This window comes from Lissotriton vulgaris, chromosome 12 (assembly GCF_964263255.1).
Source record: "Lissotriton vulgaris chromosome 12, aLisVul1.2, whole genome shotgun sequence".
NCBI lineage: Eukaryota > Metazoa > Chordata > Amphibia > Caudata > Salamandridae > Lissotriton > Lissotriton vulgaris.
Genome location: NC_141700.1, coordinates 428,907,979 through 428,930,865, shown reverse-complemented (window position 1 = coordinate 428,930,865; position 22,887 = coordinate 428,907,979).

The following is a 22,887-nucleotide window of genomic DNA, read 5'->3' as shown; positions in this document are numbered from 1 at the left end:
ATCTACAATAGAATGTAGATAAAAAACCATTCTTAGACGCATCACAGATCACACTTACCTCTCCGTCGTTGCCTTGGTTTTCAAGCTGAGCCGAGGGGGAGGTAGTGATGCTGTGTGATGCGAAGGAATTTGTATTTTACCAGCGGACCAGAGAGAGAGCTGTCTAAAAGCGGCTCCGTGATAGGCTCTACCCGCTGGCTAAATGCGACCCAATGATGGCTCGGTTAAAATAGGTAATTGTCTCGCTATTGGTCAGGCGTGTTTTCTCCTGGCGCCTTCATTTGTCTGTATCCGATTTTTGAACGGAGCCTGAAGGAGAAGCGAGACTGATGAGGTAATACGCATGCCTCAACTTGCGGACCGCTGTGAAGGCATAAGTTCGAGACGGTGTATGTTGATGATTGGTCCGTTTCAAAACGGAAACAGAAGTATAAACGCACACAGTGTCTCCTCGCTAATCTCAATCAGAGTAACAGAGAATCTGCGCATGTGTCTTAAGGATCTGCGCATGTGTCTTAAGGACAGGGGGTGGCGGACCGTTGTGTAGGCAAAGGTGAATTGCAGCCTGTGTTAGCGATTGGCTTATTGGTTAAAGTGGGGAGGAACAAACGAGGTCAATGAATTCCACACCTCAGTTGAATGAAGACCTTGTAGTTAATCTCAGTACTCGAGCTTTGACCTCCAGTGAACAGGAGGTACTGAATAAAGGACTCGGCTTCGTCCCCACTAACAGTGGAGACCCTTTTCAAATTCGAGGAGAAATCGAAAGATTCTTAAGAACAGTAAGGCTACATTACTTTTTCAAAGACAAAGAATAAGAGATACCAACCACGGATACGAACACAGGGTTGAAGGTTAAGTCTACTTTTATGCCTCTGCTTCAACTAGTGCCATCCAAAGTGGGTGCCTTTGAAGCAGCAGTGCTACAAGAGCTTAAATCCCTTGATTTCTCCAAACAAGGTAACTATCAGAATCTTTCTAGAACTGAGAAGAATGCACTCGAAACCCTGTCAAAAGACACGAACATTGTGATAAAACCAGCTGGCAAGGGGGGAGCAATAGTCATCCAAGACACCACCTCGTATCGGACTGAATGTCTAAGACAACTAGGGAACACCCAGTGTCTTTTCTTTAAAGATAAAATCCAAGTGGACTGGAATGAAACTGCCAGCTCCCTTTCATTCTCCTGACGTGGGTCACGTGGGTAATCACATGGACAAAATACAGCATGCAGGTAATGGCGCCTGTGCGAACTTGTCAGGCAGAAGCAGTGCCATCCTCTGATGAAGGAGCCCCCCGGCTCTGAAACGCGTAAGGAACTTTGCATTGGAAATGCATTTGCCGGTTCTGAAAATAAAAGCTTTTTTTGAAAGCACTTCACTGCGAGGGCATTCTTGCTTCAGGGCAATTTTGGGATTTATGTAAACTCGGCAGCCTGGCCGAGAAGGATGCCCCCCCATGGATAAATATGGGGCCAAGAGGTCACTGAAAATCGGATCTTGCGGCGCACTGGAGGAGAATGAAAGGGAGCTGGCAGTTTCATTCCAGTCCACTTGGATTTTATCTTTAAAGAAAAGACACTGTCTCAAACTGCACCCACTTGGGGAAACCTTGCTTCGCATTTATTAAACCACAGGTTCCAGCATGCCGGAATACAAACCCACCTGTGAGAGAGACGTGGGTCACGTGGGAACCCACCTGTGAGAGAGTCGTGGGTCACGTGGGTAATCACATGGACAAAATACAGCATGCAGGTAATGGCGCCTGTGCGAACTTGTCAGGCAAAAGCAGTGCCATCCTCTGATGAAGGAGCCCCCCCAGCTCTGAAACGCGTAAGGAACTTTGCATTGGAAATGCATTTGCCGGTTCTGAAAATAAAAGCTTTTTTTGAAAGCACTTCACTGCGAGGGCATTCGTGCTTCAGGGCAATTTTGGGATTTATATATATATATATATATATATATATATATATATATATATATATATATATATATATCTCCACCTCCAATGCTCACCTCATAACAAAGTAAGCGGGACACATGCTCCGGGTCAGACAAAGGGGTTTATTTGACGTAGCAGGCACAAGGTCTTTTCAAATCTGTGAAACGCTGTAGATTGCAGGCAGACGCATTTCTGGCCATAGTGAGGCCGTCATCAGTGCCGGGTCTCACAGAACACTGTACATCCCTGGGTTTGGATCGGTCACCATTTCCAATGAAGTAGTTCCGTGACTCCTCCTCCCGGCTGCAGGTGTGTGCTGATTGCTGATTCCTGTGGGTGAACTGCATGATGGTTGACGTAGTCCCTCTTGGTGCCAAATACAGTGACTGGTCCACCAAGCACCTCAAGGATGCCCCCAATGTTTGGCGTTGAACGGCGCTCCCTCCACACAGCACCCCAGTAAGTTAATTCCGTCGCACCCTTTGTCGTCCCCTTAATCAGGCAGCACAATGCCGCCTCCTCTCTCCCCTTGCGGTAATTCTCGCCTGGTGGCAATTTTCACGCGTGGGGGGGCGCCGCATTTAGCACTTGCCGTACTAAGTCCACAGTTTGTTTGCCGAAACAATGCGGAGCACCAGAACGAGAGGGCATGCCCCCAACCGGTCTCAGCAAAACCGGATAACTATCCACCTCCAATGCTCACCTCATAACAAAGTAAGCGGGACACATGCTCCGGGTCAGACAAAGGGGTTTATTCGACGTAGCAGGCACAAGGTCTTTTCAAATCTGTGAAACGCTGTAGATTGCAGGCAGACGCGTTTCTGGCCATAGTGAGGCCGTCATCAGTGCCAGTCTCACAGAACACTGTACATCCCTGGGTTTGGATCGGTCACCACTTCCAATGAAGTAGTTCTGTGACTCCTCCTCCCGGCTGCAGGTGTGTGCTGATTGCTGATTCCTGTGGGTGAACTGCATGGTGGTTGACGTAGTCCCTCGTGGTGCCAAATACAGTGACTGGTCCACCAAGCACCTCAAGGATGCCCCCAATGTTTGGCGTTGAACGGGGCTTCCTCCACACAGCACCCCAGTAAGTTGATTCCGTCGCACCCTTTGTCGTCCCCTTAATCAGGCAGCACAATGCCGCCTCCTCTCTCCCCTTGCGGTAATTCTCGCCTGGTGGCAATTTTCACGCGTGGGGGGGCGCCGCATTTAGTACTTGCCGTACTAAGTCCACAGTTTGTTTGCCGAAACAATGCGGAGCACCAGAACGAGAGGGCGTGCCCCCAACCGGTCTCAGCAAAACCGGATAACTATCCACCTCCAATGCTCACCTCATAACAAAGTAAGCGGGACACATGCTCCGGGTCATACAAAGGGGTTTATTCGACGTAGCAGGCACAAGGTCTTTTCAAATCTGTGAAACGCTGTAGATTGCAGGCAGACGCGTTTCTGGCCATAGTGAGGCCGTCATCAGTGCCGGTCTCACAGAACACTATACATCCCTGGGTTTGGATCGGTCACTACTTCCAATGAAGTCGTTCCGTGACTCCTCCTCCCGGCTGCAGGTGTGTGCTGATTGCTGATTCCTGTGGGTGAACTGCATGATGGTTGACGTAGTCCCTCGTGGTGCCAAATACAGTGACTGGTCCACCAAGCACCTCAAGGATGCCCCCAATGTTTGGCGTTGAACGGCGCTCCCTCCACACAGCACCCCAGTAAGTTAATTCCGTCGCACCCTTTGTCGTCCCCTTAATCAGGCAGCACAATGCCGCCTCCTCTCTCCCCTTGCGGTAATTCTCGCCTGGTGGCAATTTTCACGCGTGGGGGGGCGCCGCATTTAGCACTTGCCGTACTAAGTCCACAGTTTGTTTGCCGAAACAATGCGGAGCACCAGAACGAGAGGGCGTGCCCCCAACCGGTCTCAGCAAAACCGGATAACTATCCACCTCCAATGCTCACCTCATAACAAAGTGAGCGGGACACATGCTCCGGGTCAGACAAAGGGGTTTATTCGACGTAGCAGGCACAAGGTCTTTTCAAAATTGTGAAATGCTGTAGATTGCAGGCAGACGCGTTTCTGGCCATAGTGAGGCCGTCATCAGTGCCAGTCTCACAGAACACTGTACATCCCTGGGTTTGGATCGGTCACCACTTCCAATGAAGTAGTTCTGTGACTCCTCCTCCCGGCTGCAGGTGTGTGCTGATTGCTGATTCCTGTGGGTGAACTGCATGATGGTTGACGTAGTCCCTCGTGGTGCCAAATACAGTGACTGGTCCACCAAGCACCTCAAGGATGCCCCAAATGTTTGGCGTTGAACGGCGCTCCCGCCACACAGCACCCCAGTAAGTTGATTCCGTCGCACCCTTTGTCGTCCCCTTAATCAGGCAGCACAATGCCGCCTCCTCTCTCCCCTTGCGGTAATTCTCGCCTGGTGGCAATTTTCACGCGTGGGGGGGCGCCGCATTTAGCACTTGCCGTACTAAGTCCACAGTTTGTTTGCCAAAACAATGCGGAGCACCAGAAGGAGAGGGCGTGCCCCCAACCGGTCTCAGCAAAACCGGATAACTATCCACCTCCAATGCTCACCTCATAACAAAGTAAGCGGGACACATGCTCCGGGTCAGACAAAGGGGTTTATTCGACGTAGCAGGCACAAGGTCTTTCAAATCTGTGAAACGCTGTAGATTGCAGGCAGACACGTTTCTGGCCATAGTGAGGCCGTCATCAGTGCCGGTCTCACAGAACACTGTACATCCCTGGGTTTGGATCGGTCACCACTTCCAATGAAGTAGTTCCGTGACTCCTCCTCCCGGCTGCAGGTGTGTGCTGATTGCTGATTCCTGTGGGTGAACTGCATGATGGTTGACGTAGTCCCTCGTGGTGCCAAATACAGTGACTGGTCCACCAAGCACCTTAAGGATGCCCCCAATGTTTGGCGTTGAACGGCGCTCCCTCCACACAGCACCCCAGTAAGTTGATTCCGTTGCACCCTTTGTCGTCCCCTTAATCAGGCAGCACAATGCCGTCTCCTCTCTCCCCTTGCGGTAATTCTCGCCTGGTGGCAATTTTCACGCGTGGGGGGCGCCGCATTTAGCACTTGCCGTACTAAGTCCACAGTTTGTTTGCCGAAACAATGCGGAGCACCAGAACGAGAGGGCGTGCCCCCAACCGGTCTCAGCAAAACCGGATAACTATCTACCTCCAATGCTCACCTCATAACAAAGTAAGCGGGATACATGCTCGGGTCAGACAAAGGGGTTTATTCGACGTAGCAGGCACAAGGTCTTTTCAAATCTGTGAAACGCTGTAGATTGCAGGCAGACGCGTTTCTGGCCATAGTGAGGCCGTCATCAGTACCGGTCTCACAGAACACTGTACATCCCTGGGTTTGGATCGGTCACCACTTCCAATGAAGTAGTTCCGTGACTCCTCCTCCCGGCTGCAGGTGTGTGCTGATTGCTGATTCCTGTGGGTGAACTGCATGATGGTTGAAGTAGTCCCTCGTGGTGCCAAATACAGTGACTGGTCCACCAAGCACCTCAAGGATGCCCCCAATGTTTGGCGTTGAACGGCGCTCCCTCCACACAGCACCCCAGTAAGTTGATTCCGTCGCACCCTGTGTCGTCCCCTTAATCAGGCAGCACAATGCGGCCTCCTCTCTCCCCTTGCGGTAATTCTCGCCTGGTGGCAATTTTCACGCGTGGGGGGGCGCCACATTTAGCACTTGCCGTACTAAGTCCACAGTTTGTTTGCCGAAACAATGCGGAGCACCAGAACGAGAGGGCGTTCCCCCAACCGGTTTCAGCAAAACCGGATAACTATTCACCTCCAATGCTCACCTCATAACAAAGTAAGCGGGACACATGCTCTGGGTCAGACAAAGGGGTTTATTCGACGTAGCAGGCACAAGGTCTTTTCAAATCTGTGAAACGCTGTAGATTGCAGGCAGACGCGTTTCTGGCCATAGTGAGGCCGTCATCAGTGCCGGTCTCACAGAACACTGAACATCCCTGGGTTTGGATCGGTCACCACTTCCAATGAAGTAGTTCCGTGACTCCTCCTCCCGGCTGCAGGTGTGTGCTGATTGCTGATTCCTGTGGGTGAACTGCATGATGGTTGACGTAGTCCCTCGTGGTGCCAAATACAGTGACTGGTCCACCAAGCACCTCAAGGATGCCCCCAATGTTTGGCGTTGAACGGCGCTCCCTCCACACAGCACCTCAGTAAGTTGATTCCGTCGCACCCTTTGTCGTCACCTTAATAAGGCAGCACAATGCCGCCTCCTCTCTCCCCTTGCGGTAATTCTCGCCTGGTGGCAATTTTCACGCGTGGGGGGGCGCCGCATTTAGCACTTGCCGCACTAAGTCCACAGTTTGTTTGCCGAAACAATGCGGAGCACCAGAACGAGAGGGCGTGCCCCCAACCGGTCTCAGCAAAACCGGATAACTATCCACCTCCAATGCTCACCTCATAACAAAGTAAGCGGGACACATGCTCCGGGTCAGACAAAGGGGTTTATTCGACGTAGCAGGCACAAGGTCTTTTCAAATCTGTGAAACGCTGTAGATTGCAGGCAGACGCGTTTCTGGCCATAGTGAGGCCGTCATCAGTGCCGGTCTCACAGAACACTGTACATCCCTGGGTTTGGATCGGTCACCACTTCCAATGAAGTAGTTCCGTGACTCCTCCTCCCGGCTGCAGGTGTGTGCTGATTGCTGATTCCTGTGGGTGAACTGCATGATGGTTGACGTAGTCCCTCGTGGTGCCAAATACAGTGACTGGTCCACCAAGCACCTCAAGGATGCCCCCAATGTTTGGCATTGAATGGCGCTCCCTCCACACAGCACCCCAGTAAGTTGATTCCGTTGCACCCTTTGTCGTCCCCTTAATCAGGCAGCACAATGCCGCCTCCTCTCTCCCCTTGCGGTAATTCTCGCCTGGTGGCAATTTTCACACGTGGGGGGGCGCCGCATTTAGCACTTGCCGTACTAAGTCCACAGTTTGTTTGCCGAAACAATGCGGAGCACCAGAACGAGAGGGCGTGCCCACAACCGGTCTCAGCAAAACCGGATAACTATCCACCTCCAATGCTCACCTCATAACAAAGTAAGCGGGACACATGCTCCGGGTCAGACAAAGGGGTTTATTCGACGTAGAAGGCACAAAGTCTTTTCAAATCTGTGAAACGCTGTAGATTGCAGGCAGACGCGTTTCTGGCCATAGTGAGGCCGTCATCAGTGCCGGTCTCACAGAACACTATACATCCCTGGGTTTGGATCGGTCACCACTTCCAATGAAGTAGTTCTGTGACTCCTCCTCCCGGCTGCAGGTGTGTGCTGATTGCTGATTCCTGTGGGTGAACTGCATGATGGTTGACGTAGTCCCTCGTGGTGCCAAATACAGTGACTGGTCCACCAAGCACCTCAAGGATGCCCCCAATGTTTGGCGTTGAATGGCGCTCCCTCCACACAGCACCCCAGTAAGTTGATTCCGTTGCACCCTTTGTCGTCCCCTTAATCAGGCAGCACAATGCCGCCTCCTCTCTCCCCTTGCGGTAATTCTCGCCTGGTGGCAATTTTCACGCGTGGGGGGCGCCGCATTTAGCACTTGCCGTACTAAGTCCACAGTTTGTTTGCCGAAACAATGCGGAGCACCAGAACGAGAGGGCGTGCCCCCAACCGGTCTCAGCAAAACCGGATAACTATCCACCTCCAATGCTCACCTCATAACAAAGTAAGCGGGATACATGCTCCGGGTCAGACAAAGGGGTTTATTTGACGTAGCAGGCACAAGGTCTTTTCAAATCTGTGAAACGCTGTAGATTGCAGGAAGACGCGTTTCTGGCCATAGTGAGGCCGTCATCAGTACCGGTCTCACAGAACACTGTACATCCCTGGGTTTGGATCGGTCACCACTTCCAATGAAGTAGTTCCGTGACTCCTCCTCCCGGCTGCAGGTGTGTGCTGATTGCTGATTCCTGTGGGTGAACTGCATGATGGTTGACGTAGTCCCTCGTGGTGCCAAATACAGTGACTGGTCCACCAAGCACCTCAAGGATGCCCCCAATGTTTGGCGTTGAACGGCGCTCCCTCCACACAGCACCCCAGTAAGTTGATTCCGTCGCACCCTTTGTCGTCCCCTTAATCAGGCAGCACAATGCCGCCTCCTCTCTCCCCTTGCGGTAATTCTCGCCTGGTGGCAATTTTCACGCGTGGGGGGGCGCCGCATTTAGCACTTGCCGTACTAAGTCCACAGTTTGTTTGCCAAAACAATGCGGAGCACCAGAAGGAGAGGGCGTGCCCCCAACCGGTCTCAGCAAAACCGGATAACTATCCACCTCCAATGCTCACCTCATAACAAAGTAAGCGGGACACATGCTCCGGGTCAGACAAAGGGGTTTATTCGACGTAGCAGGCACAAGGTCTTTCAAATCTGTGAAACGCTGTAGATTGCAGGCAGACACGTTTCTGGCCATAGTGAGGCCGTCATCAGTGCCGGTCTCACAGAACACTGTACATCCCTGGGTTTGGATCGGTCACCACTTCCAATGAAGTAGTTCCGTGACTCCTCCTCCCGGCTGCAGGTGTGTGCTGATTGCTGATTCCTGTGGGTGAACTGCATGATGGTTGACGTAGTCCCTCGTGGTGCCAAATACAGTGACTGGTCCACCAAGCACCTTAAGGATGCCCCCAATGTTTGGCGTTGAACGGCGCTCCCTCCACACAGCACCCCAGTAAGTTGATTCCGTTGCACCCTTTGTCGTCCCCTTAATCAGGCAGCACAATGCCGTCTCCTCTCTCCCCTTGCGGTAATTCTCGCCTGGTGGCAATTTTCACGCGTGGGGGGCGCCGCATTTAGCACTTGCCGTACTAAGTCCACAGTTTGTTTGCCGAAACAATGCGGAGCACCAGAACGAGAGGGCGTGCCCCCAACCGGTCTCAGCAAAACCGGATAACTATCCACCTCCAATGCTCACCTCATAACAAAGTAAGCGGGATACATGCTCGGGTCAGACAAAGGGGTTTATTCGACGTAGCAGGCACAAGGTCTTTTCAAATCTGTGAAACGCTGTAGATTGCAGGCAGACGCGTTTCTGGCCATAGTGAGGCCGTCATCAGTACCGGTCTCACAGAACACTGTACATCCCTGGGTTTGGATCGGTCACCACTTCCAATGAAGTAGTTCCGTGACTCCTCCTCCCGGCTGCAGGTGTGTGCTGATTGCTGATTCCTGTGGGTGAACTGCATGATGGTTGAAGTAGTCCCTCGTGGTGCCAAATACAGTGACTGGTCCACCAAGCACCTCAAGGATGCCCCCAATGTTTGGCGTTGAACGGCGCTCCCTCCACACAGCACCCCAGTAAGTTGATTCCGTCGCACCCTGTGTCGTCCCCTTAATCAGGCAGCACAATGCGGCCTCCTCTCTCCCCTTGCGGTAATTCTCGCCTGGTGGCAATTTTCACGCGTGGGGGGGCGCCACATTTAGCACTTGCCGTACTAAGTCCACAGTTTGTTTGCCGAAACAATGCGGAGCACCAGAACGAGAGGGCGTTCCCCCAACCGGTTTCAGAAAAACCGGATAACTATTCACCTCCAATGCTCACCTCATAACAAAGTAAGCGGGACACATGCTCTGGGTCAGACAAAGGGGTTTATTCGACGTAGCAGGCACAAGGTCTTTTCAAATCTGTGAAACGCTGTAGATTGCAGGCAGACGCGTTTCTGGCCATAGTGAGGCCGTCATCAGTGCCGGTCTCACAGAACACTGAACATCCCTGGGTTTGGATCGGTCACCACTTCCAATGAAGTAGTTCCGTGACTCCTCCTCCCGGCTGCAGGTGTGTGCTGATTGCTGATTCCTGTGGGTGAACTGCATGATGGTTGACGTAGTCCCTCGTGGTGCCAAATACAGTGACTGGTCCACCAAGCACCTCAAGGATGCCCCCAATGTTTGGCGTTGAACGGCGCTCCCTCCACACAGCACCTCAGTAAGTTGATTCCGTCGCACCCTTTGTCGTCACCTTAATAAGGCAGCACAATGCCGCCTCCTCTCTCCCCTTGCGGTAATTCTCGCCTGGTGGCAATTTTCACGCGTGGGGGGGCGCCGCATTTAGCACTTGCCGCACTAAGTCCACAGTTTGTTTGCCGAAACAATGCGGAGCACCAGAACGAGAGGGCGTGCCCCCAACCAGTCTCAGCAAAACCGGATAACTATCCACCTCCAATGCTCACCTCATAACAAAGTAAGCGGGACACATGCTCCGGGTCAGACAAAGGGGTTTATTCGACGTAGCAGGCACAAGGTCTTTTCAAATCTGTGAAACGCTGTAGATTGCAGGCAGACACGTTTCTGGCCATAGTGAGGCCGTCATCAGTGCCGGTCTCACAGAACACTGTACATCCCTGGGTTTGGATCGGTCACCACTTCCAATGAAGTAGTTCCGTGACTCCTCCTCCCGGCTGCAGGTGTGTGCTGATTGCTGATTCCTGTGGGTGAACTGCATGATGGTTGACGTAGTCCCTCGTGGTGCCAAATACAGTGACTGGTCCACCAAGCACCTCAAGGATGCCCCCAATGTTTGGCATTGAATGGCGCTCCCTCCACACAGCACCCCAGTAAGTTGATTCCGTTGCACCCTTTGTCGTCCCCTTAATCAGGCAGCACAATGCCGCCTCCTCTCTCCCCTTGCGGTAATTCTCGCCTGGTGGCAATTTTCACACGTGGGGGGGCGCCGCATTTAGCACTTGCCGTACTAAGTCCACAGTTTGTTTGCCGAAACAATGCGGAGCACCAGAACGAGAGGGCGTGCCCACAACCGGTCTCAGCAAAACCAGATAACTATCCACCTCCAATGCTCACCTCATAACAAAGTAAGCGGGACACATGCTCCGGGTCAGACAAAGGGGTTTATTCGACGTAGAAGGCACAAAGTCTTTTCAAATCTGTGAAACGCTGTAGATTGCAGGCAGACGCGTTTCTGGCCATAGTGAGGCCGTCATCAGTGCCGGTCTCACAGAACACTATACATCCCTGGGTTTGGATCGGTCACCACTTCCAATGAAGTAGTTCTGTGACTCCTCCTCCCGGCTGCAGGTGTGTGCTGATTGCTGATTCCTGTGGGTGAACTGCATGATGGTTGACGTAGTCCCTCGTGGTGCCAAATACAGTGACTGGTCCACCAAGCACCTCAAGGATTCCCCCAATGTTTGGCGTTGAATGGCGCTCCCTCCACACAGCACCCCAGTAAGTTGATTCCGTTGCACCCTTTGTCGTCCCCTTAATCAGGCAGCACAATGCCGCCTCCTCTCTCCCCTTGCGGTAATTCTCGCCTGGTGGCAATTTTCACGCGTGGGGGGCGCCGCATTTAGCACTTGCCGTACTAAGTCCACAGTTTGTTTGCCGAAACAATGCGGAGCACCAGAACGAGAGGGCGTGCCCCCAACCGGTCTCAGCAAAACCGGATAACTATCCACCTCCAATGCTCACCTCATAACAAAGTAAGCGGGATACATGCTCCGGGTCAGACAAAGGGGTTTATTTGACGTAGCAGGCACAAGGTCTTTTCAAATCTGTGAAACGCTGTAGATTGCAGGAAGACGCGTTTCTGGCCATAGTGAGGCCGTCATCAGTACCGGTCTCACAGAACACTGTACATCCCTGGGTTTGGATCGGTCACCACTTCCAATGAAGTAGTTCCGTGACTCCTCCTCCCGGCTGCAGGTGTGTGCTGATTGCTGATTCCTGTGGGTGAACTGCATGATGGTTGACGTAGTCCCTCGTGGTGCCAAATACAGTGACTGGTCCACCAAGCACCTCAAGGATGCCCCCAATGTTTGGCGTTGAACGGCGCTCCCTCCACACAGCACCCCAGTAAGTTGATTCCGCCGCACCCTTTGTCGTCCCCTTATTCAGGCAGCACAATGCCGCCTCCTCTCTCCCCTTGCGGTAATTCTCGCCTGGTGGCAATTTTCACGCGTGGGGGGGCGCCACATTTAGCACTTGCCGTACTAAGTCCACAGTTTGTTTGCCGAAACAATGCGGAGCACCAGAACGAGAGGGCGTGCCCCCAACCGGTTTCAGCAAAACCGGATAACTATCCACCTCCAATGCTCACCTCATAACAAAGTAAGCGGGACACATGCTCCGGGTCAGACAAAGGGGTTTATTCGACGTAGCAGGCACAAGGTCTTTTCAAATCTTTGAAACGCTGTAGATTGCAGGCAGACGCGTTTCTGGCCATAGTGAGGCCGTCATCAGTGCCGGTCTCACAGAACACTGTACATCCCTGGGTTTGGATCGGTCACCACTTCCAATGAAGTAGTTCCGTGACTCCTCCTCCCGGCTGCAGGTGGGTGCTGATTGCTGATTCCTGTGGGTGAACTGCATGATGGTTGACGTAGTCCCTCGTGGTGCCAAATACAGTGACTGGTCCACCAAGCACCTCAAGGATGCCCCCAATGTTTGGCGTTGAACGGCGCTCCCTCCACACAGCACCCCAGTAAGTTGATTCCGTCGCACCCTTTGTCGTCCCCTTAATCAGGCAGCACAATGCCACCTCCTCTCTCCCCTTGCGGTAATTCTCGCCTGGTGGCAATTTTCACGCGTGGGGGGGGGGCGCCGCATTTAGCACTTGCCGCACTAAGTCCACAGTTTGTTTGCCGAAACAATGCGGAGCACCAGAACGAGAGGGCGTGCCCCCAACCGGTCTCAGCAAAACCGGATAACTATCCACCTCCAATGCTCACCTCATAACAAAGTAAGCGGGACACATGCTCCGGGTCAGACAAAGGGGTTTATTCGACATAGCAGGCACAAGGTCTTTTCAAATCTGTGAAACGCTGTAGATTGCAGGCAGACACGTTTCTGGCCATAGTGAGGCTGTCATCAGTGCCGGTCTCACAGAACACTGTACATCCCTGGGTTTGGATCGGTCACCACTTCCAATGAAGTAGTTCCGTGACTCCTCCTCCTGGCTGCAGGTGTGTGCTGATTGCTGATTCCTGTGGGTGAACTGCATGATGGTTGACGTAGTCCCTCGTGGTGCCAAATACAGTGACTGGTCCACCAAGCACCTCAAGGATGCCCCCAATGTTTGGCATTGAATGGCGCTCCCTCCACACAGCACCCCAGTAAGTTGATTCCGTCGCACCCTTTGTCGTCCCCTTAATCAGGCAGCACAATGCCGCCTCCTCTCTCCCCTTGCGGTAATTCTCGCCTGGTGGCAATTTTCACGCATGGGGGGGCGCCGCATTTAGCACTTGCCGTACTAAGTCCACAGTTTGTTTGCCGAAACAATGCGGAGCACCAGAACGAGAGGGCGTGCCCCCAACCGGTCTCAGCAAAACCGGATAACTATCCACCTCCAATGCTCACCTCATAACAAAGTAAGCGGGACACATGCTCCGGGTCAGACAAAGGGGGTTATTCGACGTAGCAGGCACAAGGTCTTTTCAAATCTGTGAAACGCTGTAGATTGCAGGCAGACGCGTTTCTGGCCATAGTGAGGCCGTCATCAGTGCCGGTCTCACAAAACACTGTACATCCCTGGTATATATATATGCGGCGAAGAAGGAGAGACGGACCACTGCATACAGGCAAGATGTTTATTCAACCCAGTTACTCCAGCTTTGTTAGATGACGCGTTTCGGGCTTGTAGGCCCTTGTTCACTATATAGTCCAGTTCAGAACACCTTTGGACCTTTTGTGATCCCTGTAAAAACTTCAGTGCCTAATTTCTTATCAATCTCTGACTTGTGATGAACATTGGTCGCCGATTATAAAGAAATTATGTCAGAACTCAACTGTGATCATTTTTTGCAATCAAGTTCAGACATCACAATGCCTGCTGCCAGAGCCAGCAGCCAGGTGAAAGGTAGGTCAGGTCATGGAGCATGATTGAAGCAGCTGTTTAAAGCAACTTGAGGAGAGGATGTAGTCTGACGGCTAGATTGCTGACTTTGGAGCTGGGAAACCAAGGTTCGAGCCTCAGGGTTGCGTCCACATCCTGTGATTCTTGGCAAATCACTTAATCTCCCCGTGTCTGCCAAAAAAAAGAATGTGTCCTTGTGTAACGTAACCGGTGCTGATGTAAAGCTCTTCAATACCTTCGGGTTGAGTTTGCGCTATATAAATCTGCAAAAAAAAACACAAAAAAAAACATTGCTTTCCTTTCTTCTGCTCTATTGTTTTAGCTTATGACAAGCAGAGAGAACATGTTTATATTTTGCACTCCTTAGAGAGTTAGAATCTTTCTGCATGTGTTTAAACGGACTTGTATTGAACTATTTCTAATATCTGTTTGCAGCAAATAACTAACTGGTTTTTGATGTGTTTAATTTTGCACTAGATTTTCTATTTATATTCTTCCTGTTTGCAAACTTACTTGCATACAAATATGAAAGAGCTACGCACCATGGTTTTAAGTAGTTTCAGGGAAAGGTGATGGAGTGACCATGTATTATATGGGATAAAGTACCTTCTGGCATACGTGATAAGGATATTGCAGGTTACCTCGGAGTTCCATGACTTTATAAAGGAGCACAGCCTCCGGCCTGATCCTCTATATGGTCATGGAGCTCCTCTGTGACTTCCAATATCCTTATAATGTACGACTAGGGGTACTTTATTCCTAATATACTTCTCTAACATATCATTGTAATTCTGAATTATTTAATCCTAATAATGGCATCCATGCATCCTTGTTCTGTCATATATGCACCCATTTATGCAAATCCAGCCATTTGTGCATCAACAAAATTCATGCACCCCTCCGTGCACCTCTACCCACACCAGTACATCTATTGACTCATCTCCAAATGTCCATCTTCCACCCTTACCCAAGCACATATTTATCTACCCACAACCAGACATTCACCCATCAGCCTGACAATAAAATTAATTAAACAATCTACACTTGCAGTAGTCCAGCTATGTATCCACACCCATCCACCAAGTTAGCATTGTCGGCACCTAAAGCTAGCCAACCACCATTGACTTTGCGTTGTATACAACAACACATTCATCGATCTAGCCATCCAGACATCGAAGCAAATTCCACTGATGACCGGGTGAGCCAGATGTGTATTTCTCTTGCACGTTTTTCTGTATGTGTGCTGTCTAATTGGAGAATTACAAGTAAAGGTGCTATTTATGGCATCAGGTAAAGAAAGATACCCTGAGGTTCGTTTTACATTGGGTGCGATAAATAGCACCTATTACAAGCAATTGGGGAATAAGGTGCAGAGTTTGGTATTAAACACACCAAAATCCACATGATACGGTAAATACTGTACACATTTCCCCTGTTAAATCTTGGCCCGTTTGACCTGCTCATATTTAACCAAGCGTGATGTATTTAACACATTTGAAAATGTTCGGGTGTTTTAAATATGTTTAACCTCGTAATCCTGACCGGTGCGTAAACAGGGGTTTATGTAATAAAACAAGCAACTTATAATCAGATCCTAAGTACGAATAGTTGCAGATAAGTGTGCTCTTTGTACACAAGGGACTACTAAACACATGTACACCAAATCTGCTCCCTTTTGCCAGTGCTTGTTTATTCTCACCTTGCTGCCAATCTGCATAGATACTGATTTAGGAGTATTGCTTTGCAGTTTGGATGTTTACTACAAGAGACGTTCTTTCTGTACTTTATTTTATAATAAAAAATCACACCGGAAAGAAACCTTATTGATTCCATCTGTTTGCATAAACATGAGTAAAACAAGAAAAAAAACTGTGAGCCTAGAGGCCTCTGAATGAGTTTATGATTTCCACCCACGTCTGAGTGGACAGGCGACCACTTGGTACACAGCCATCATCAAACTTGTCCTTAGTACAAATCATGTTAAAGTCCGCGCTATATAAAAACGCATACATAAAATAAAATAAATAAAATTAATAAATAAATCACTCTAAGCTGGCTAAAGACTGAGCAAGACCCTGTGTGCCTCTGATATTCCGGACTAAACCCGCGTCTGGTGGTTGGAAAACAGCACATTTTACAAATCCTAATTTCACTTTAAAATGTCTGCAGTTAATTCGGTTTATCGGCAGCGTTGTAAAATCTCCATTACTATTTATCCAGGAGCCTAAAGTCCTGTAGATGGAAGATGTATTGAGGCCCTGGCACGGGTTCACGTAAGGAATCCAAAAAACATGAAGGGAAAGCCTCGACACAGCCACAGTCTGGTCTGTTGAGGGTGCCTGTCTCCTGGAAACAGGATGATTCGTTGCTGAGCGATTTAGAACCGACCGAACAAGGCAAAGAACCAGACGAAAACTACTTGGGAAAGGAAGCCAAGGCGAAGTTCGAGTTACGTGCCCGAGCTTGCATTGCATTGCGTAGTCTTTTATTTTATCTCCTATTTGTACACTTTGTCTTCTTGCATCAGTGCACTTTCCCTTAAAAGATCTACTGTCTGCTGGGTAATGAAACTTAATCCACGTTAGCAGCCAGTGGCAACCACTGGCTCCGTCTGTGAAGGGTTCATGCTAAATAAGATGCAATGCTGGGAAGGAAACCCCTAGCACAGCGTTTCTTAAAATGTTGTGGTTTGTGAAGTACCACTGAATCGCTACTGAAAGCTGGGTATCCCAACTAAGCAATTTCTATGATTTGAACCTTAAAACAACACACAAAAATACAGAAACAAGTGAAAATCAAAAAATGTACACTGTGTAATATTTAATGTGATGTAATCCTCTGCAGGGACCAGGGCAGGAAGCAGTGTGTCCTCCCACACACAACCTGACCCCTGAGGAATTGGAGGACAGGAGTGCTGAGAAAGAGCAGATACAGAGAAAGCCATGGTGGAGAAAAAGACTGAGGCTAAGAGGGCCATGGAGGAAAGGAAAATAGCTCAGGAGGAGAAGAACATGTTGCTGGCTCACGAGATGAGTCTGAAAAGACTGAACCGGAAAGCTGAAAGGTTCAAAGAATCACATGTTAGAGCTGACATTTTTGGCTTGGCATTCCCGCAGACTTTTCTTGCCTTCACTACCCTGTTTTTTCGGAACCCATTTTGTTGGCATTAGGACTTTGTGCACTTTACCCCTGCTAACCAATGGTAAATGGCTAATGCTGTCTCCCTTCAGCGCTGTAAAATTGGTATACGCCAAATACTTTACTTATAAGCCCATTGTATATGATTTTACATGTACACAGGGTCTATAAATTAAATGCTACAGGTGGGCCTCCCTCAGCACTGATTGTGCAACCCATTCAACTAGCATTGTCACAGGTCTGCCTATGCAGCCTCTAGTGCAGTTCTAAACTGCCATTTCGATTTGGCAAAATTAACCTTTTGCCAGGACCAATCCTCCCTTTTTCATACTTAGAGGTCACCCCTGAGGTAGGCCCTACAGGCTCCTAGAATAGGGTGCATGATAATATAAACTTAGGATACGTGCACCTATGTTTTATATGTTCTGGAAGTGAAAAACTTCCAATTGTGTGTTTTTTACTTTAGCAATACCCATAGACTAACATTTGGGTACCTTATTATGCTTAATAAATATTATTAACCCAATTTCTTACAATTAATTTTGTTTTCGTATATTTGTTTTATTTAAAATAGTGCAATGTAAATAATATTTTATTTACATGTTTTTATATTTATAAAACATACATATATATTTATCTGCTATAAAATATACTTTTCTAACATTTAAACTTTAGCAATTACAACTTTTCCATTAATTCTCTTTCTTTTTCTCACCTATTTCCATTTATTGCTACTAATATAATTAGCCCTTTTCTTATTTCCACACCAGGCTTTCTTTTTCACATATTCCTTATTTTTTCCATTTCTTTCTTTAGTTGAGGGAGCGCCTCAGTCAAGGTCAGAAAAATTGTGCTGTGTTCAGGTGATAAAATATGTTTGTTTTACTTTAAAATCTTAGTAAGTATATATTTAGTGTAGGAATTGTCTGAGGTAGGTTAGTATGGGTAGATTTTTTCAGCTTTTTTGATTTGTTCTCTTTTCTCCCCATAGAAGTTGCCGGAGATTATGCATTCCAAAAACGTATTTTTTCTGGAGTATTTTATTTTTCGGAAAACAACTTTTTTTAAAGTTGTATTTTTTTCATTTATTTTTTAAAGGGTTGTTTCATTTTTTGGAAAGTTTTAACTCTTGATTTTAATGTATGGGGGGTTGACTGTTAAATCCAAAATAATTTTTCTCCATAATATATTATCTTTCCCATTGTACTAGGTATGTTTTTTACATTCATAAAAATGTTCTGTTCTTAACTGTTTCTCCAAAGACTGTGGATGGAATTTTGCTTGGACCATTTTTTTTTTATAAAGTAAATCATTTTCGGGTTTTAATTCTTTCACTTATGGATTTATGTTTTCAATCAGTCAATCAAATAATCTTTATTCGGATAAGATGGATTTATGTTTTGAAATTTGAATAACCTTGGAGTGGCAGTGGTAGGGTTTTAAAATGTCATCAATCAAAAACCGAAGTCTGCTATTGGTAGCAAAAATGTGAACTGTTTTAAAGTGTCCATTGGAATTTTATTGTAATAAGACAGGAAGGTAAACTGGTTTGTATTGTATTATTTTGTTCTTAGTCACAACTTAATGCAGTACATAGGCTATTTTTGACAGATAATTCCCACCGACACATTTTCTTCAAACATGCCATAAGGTTTTGAAAGTAGTTGTTTGTTCATTTCTTTTTTTTGTTACTCTGGATTGCATACTACCTGTAAAAGATTGGCCTGGTCACATTTCCTGGAATTTTTAAATGTTTTGAAAGTGGAGTGTGCATTTTCTATAGAGCTACAGAAAGAGTTGTGAGAAACCTCTACAACATTGTCAATTTTTGCACCATCTTCTAAACAAGTTAGTTAGCAGTTCTACCACTCAATTTCAAACCTTGTAACTCTTGTATGTTATGACCTGTTTCGATGGCCAATCCATGTTACCTCAAAATAGTTTAATAAAGATGCACATACTAGAGTAAATGTCTCCATTCTGTCTTGTATACTGTAAATAAGTCACTCATAATTCACAGATTTGTACATTTCAATTAGCTATTTGGAATGAGTCGGCCTCTGTGAAGACCACCAATGGGAAGGACACAGATCTACGGGGCCGTAAGGGCTGTCGACAAAAAGTGTCCTGCAGGATTAGTCTGAGTGGACAGATCGTCCTTGTCATGTAAGATGACCAGTTTCCCAGACAGGGGGGTGAGTGTGTCCAGGCCATTAGCCAGTGTCACTCGGATCACGAACCAGAAGACCCCCAGATCCATGCACAGGTACAGGATATTGAGCAAGTCGCAATCTGAGCTGTGACATCTAAAGCAGTCGCATGGTGTAGTAGACCTTATGAAATAGAGTTTTTTGGGCATCAAGGTCCAATCTTGAAGTGTCTAGAAGAGAGTGAGTTTCATCCTGGATTCCTGCACCCCCTTTCAAGTTCCCCGTAAAGTCTCTCCATTCCTCCGCTGAATAATCCATGTGTAGTAAGTCCTGCCATTTAGCATACAAATGGGTTAAGAGAACACGCCTTTAGAGAGAACCCAATGTTCCAGGTATTAAACAATGGGGGGGATCAGGAACATCCCATTTGAGGCCCCCAGTAAGTTGTGGAGACCATGCTTTGGCTGTAAGTCTCGACATTCTGTCATCTAATGGAGAAGGAACTCATCCTGTGATATTGAAAGGACTTCTGTGTCCCCCCGAAAGTAGCCATCAAGGGGCACCATACCTCACCAACTATGGGACAGTTTCCTACAAGTATTTTGACGTTGTGCCAGATTAGAACACCATTGTGAATGTGAGCATCTCATGGAACAGTTTGTGGGAGTGTTGCCGCACCTGGGTTGAGGTGAGTAGCATTGGGTTACAGGTCTGCAGGTGGATTGGGCTCGGGCCATGTATCAGATAGAGGCTGGGATCACTGTGCATCAACTGTCAATCAATGGACACTCAAAGTGACGGATCTTTGTACATCGGCAAGAAGTAAATCAGTTGTGACAGGTTGGAATAGTCTTCACACTCGGGAGACTCAGCCCTCCACAACATCTGTGGGAAAGCGTTCAGGACACCCGTAGACTAGGTTTGAGAGTCCCCAAAATTAATAATTTAATCCGATGATCATGCAACAGAAGCAATGCGTCAGTTCTCAGATGCAGCGAGGCTGCGGTGCAAGGTCCTCCATCGTCTTTGATGATCCCGTTGATGAGGGCTTGCAATGCGAAGTCCGATGTCAAGGATGCAGCGTTCAGTCGGGCGATGAGTCGGTTCCGGGGAGCTGCAAGGAGCTGCGAGTCCAGCATGGCCGTTAAGCTGCCATCAACGAGGGATGCAAAGGCTTGTGTCCCAAAGAATCGTTGCACAGCAACAGTTCTGATGAGGGAATGGGCTGCAATGAGATGCAGGCCTTTCCGGAGGACCGATACATCCAGCAGCGGCAATGTATTGGTTCTTCTCGGTATTGTGCCGTACAGCAGAGGAGATGGATTAGTTCCGCTGGATTCACAAATGCTGGCAAAGCAACTCATGCCCACTTCCAAGTGTCTAGTACTGGGGTGGTGCCATTGTCAGGTAAGACACACAGATTGCAGAGTCTTAGGTGCAGGTTACAAGTTTGTTGGAGTCTTATGTCCCTGAGGCTGTAGTCAGGAGGCCATCCAACCAGCCTTTGGAGTCACATTGAGGTCCTGAGTTCAACAGATGCAGGTCTAGTCATGCTCACTCAGGCAGAAGGGCAGCAGGCAGCAGGTCGGCACAGCAGGGCAGCAGTCCTTCAGAGCAGCAGTTCAGCAGAGAGTCTTCCTGGTAGTGTATCCACAGGTCTAGAAGTAAACTGAAAAGTTGGTGCTTGAGGTCCAATATTTATACCCAGTAGTGCTTTTGAAGTGAGGAGAAGCTTCTAAAGGCATGCCTTTGAAGTGCACAGGTGCCCTGTCTTCCCTGCCCTGACTCCAGACTAACTACAGGGTAATGCAGCCCTTTTGTCTTAAGGCCGCACACAGACTATTCAAGTGGAACTGTACCCAGCTACATCCACCCATCCTGCCACTTGTGGCCCATCCAGGCACACCTAAGCTCCCTATCGTGTGTGGCTGTCAAGGAGGAATACATAAAGTCAAACTTATGACTACAACCAGTCATGTGACCGAGAGACAGGCTGCTGGCACCAAGTATCATTTTCAAAATTTTAATTCAAAATACTGCTTCACTATTGTTAGATCTGGGAGTCTCTAGATGGCAGAGGTTGGTACCAATGTCCAAATAGGGACCCTTGCTTCCAGTCAGGGAAAGAGGGATACACTCTTTAGATAACCCCTGCTCACCCCCTTGGTAGCTTGGCACGAGCAGACAGGCTTATCAAAGGCAATGTATAAAGTGTTTGTACCAACTCTCACAGTAACACAGTGAAAACTCCACAAATGGACTCCACACCAGTTAAGACAAATAAAGTATATTTATCTTAAATACACAAGACCAAAACAACAACAATCTAACATACATAGTTCAAGAATATGATTTTAAAAGAGTTCTAGGGTTTGCGTTAAAATAATCCACAGTTGCCTCACTTTTAGTGCACAGTACTTGTAGATGTGACAAAAGTTCGTAGCGGCAACTGCAGCGTTGAAAAACAAGCGATGCGTCACTCCTGAGACCCTGGGGAGGCGATGCGACAACCCGGCTGCACGCAGCAGGCAAGTTGCAACGAATCCGGCCTGTATGGGGAGCGATGCGATAGCTTGTATGGATTCCGGGGCGCAGGTTTCTCCAGTAGAAGCATCTCGCACAGACACGATGCACCGATCTTCGGTGCGGCAGTGATGCGCGGCACAGCCTTGATCTTCTTCTGTCGCGGCCTCTCGATGCGCTGACTCTGTGACAATGTTCGCAGCGACTTGATGCGGGCCGCAAGCAAGTGGTGCGGCGGTTTCTCACAGCGATGACAGGTTCTGCAACGATACTCGCAGCGACAGGAATCTTCCCGCACCGGGGCGATGCGCTCCACAAGCGAACGATGCATCGGTTCTTGCAGCAGCAACAGGCGCTGCGATGAACTTCGCGGCGACAGGAATTTTCTCGCACTGTTGATGATGCGGTCTGCAAGTGAGCGATGCGTGCAAATTGTAGATCTTCTTCTTTTCTTCTTGTCCAGCTCCCCAAACAGCAGGAAACAACCTCCAGAGGCCCCACAAATGGATCAAGCACTCTTGGCAGGTCAGAACTCACACAGAAGAGTTCAGGGGGAAGCTGTGGATGAAGTCTTTTTGTTCCTGGGACTTCTTAACAGGAAGCCAGCTCTTCTCAGGCCCTTGGAGATCTCTTCAAGCAAGGGGACACAGCATCTGCAAAGTGCTTCCCCTATATTTGTCAGAAAAGCAACTGCAGGTCAGCCTTATAGCAGGTCAGTCCTTCTTCTTCAGTCTTCTAGCTTTCTCCTTGGCAGAAGTTACTTCTTGGTTCCAGGATGATCTAATTTTCTGAAGTCTGGGTAGCCCTTTTTATACCAATATTCTCTTTGTTCTCTGAGGAGAGAGAGGCTTTGGCCTTGTAAAAACCATTTCTGGTCAGTCCTGGAGCACTATGTTTACCTGACTCCTTCTTTCCTTTGAGAGAGGGGGGCAGGCTTGTCAGCCACCCAGCAGGAGGTGGAACCAGCATTGTGGAAGGCAGGCACAGCCCTAATCAGGCCCAGGTGCTATCCCCTCCCACCACTCAAGATGCAGATGAAGCTATTCAGCCGAAGGCTGACTCATTTAGCCTCTGGGAGCCACCCCAGCCCCTGTCACTCACAAACCAGACAGTCAATTCACAAACAGGCCAAGGCACACAGAAAGGTTAGACAAGAAAACAGCCACTTTTTAAAAGTGCTGTTTTCAAACACAGGATTTAAAAAATATCCTTCCTAAAAGATAGGTTAATATACTCTGAGTTCAAGGATACCAGACTTTAATTTT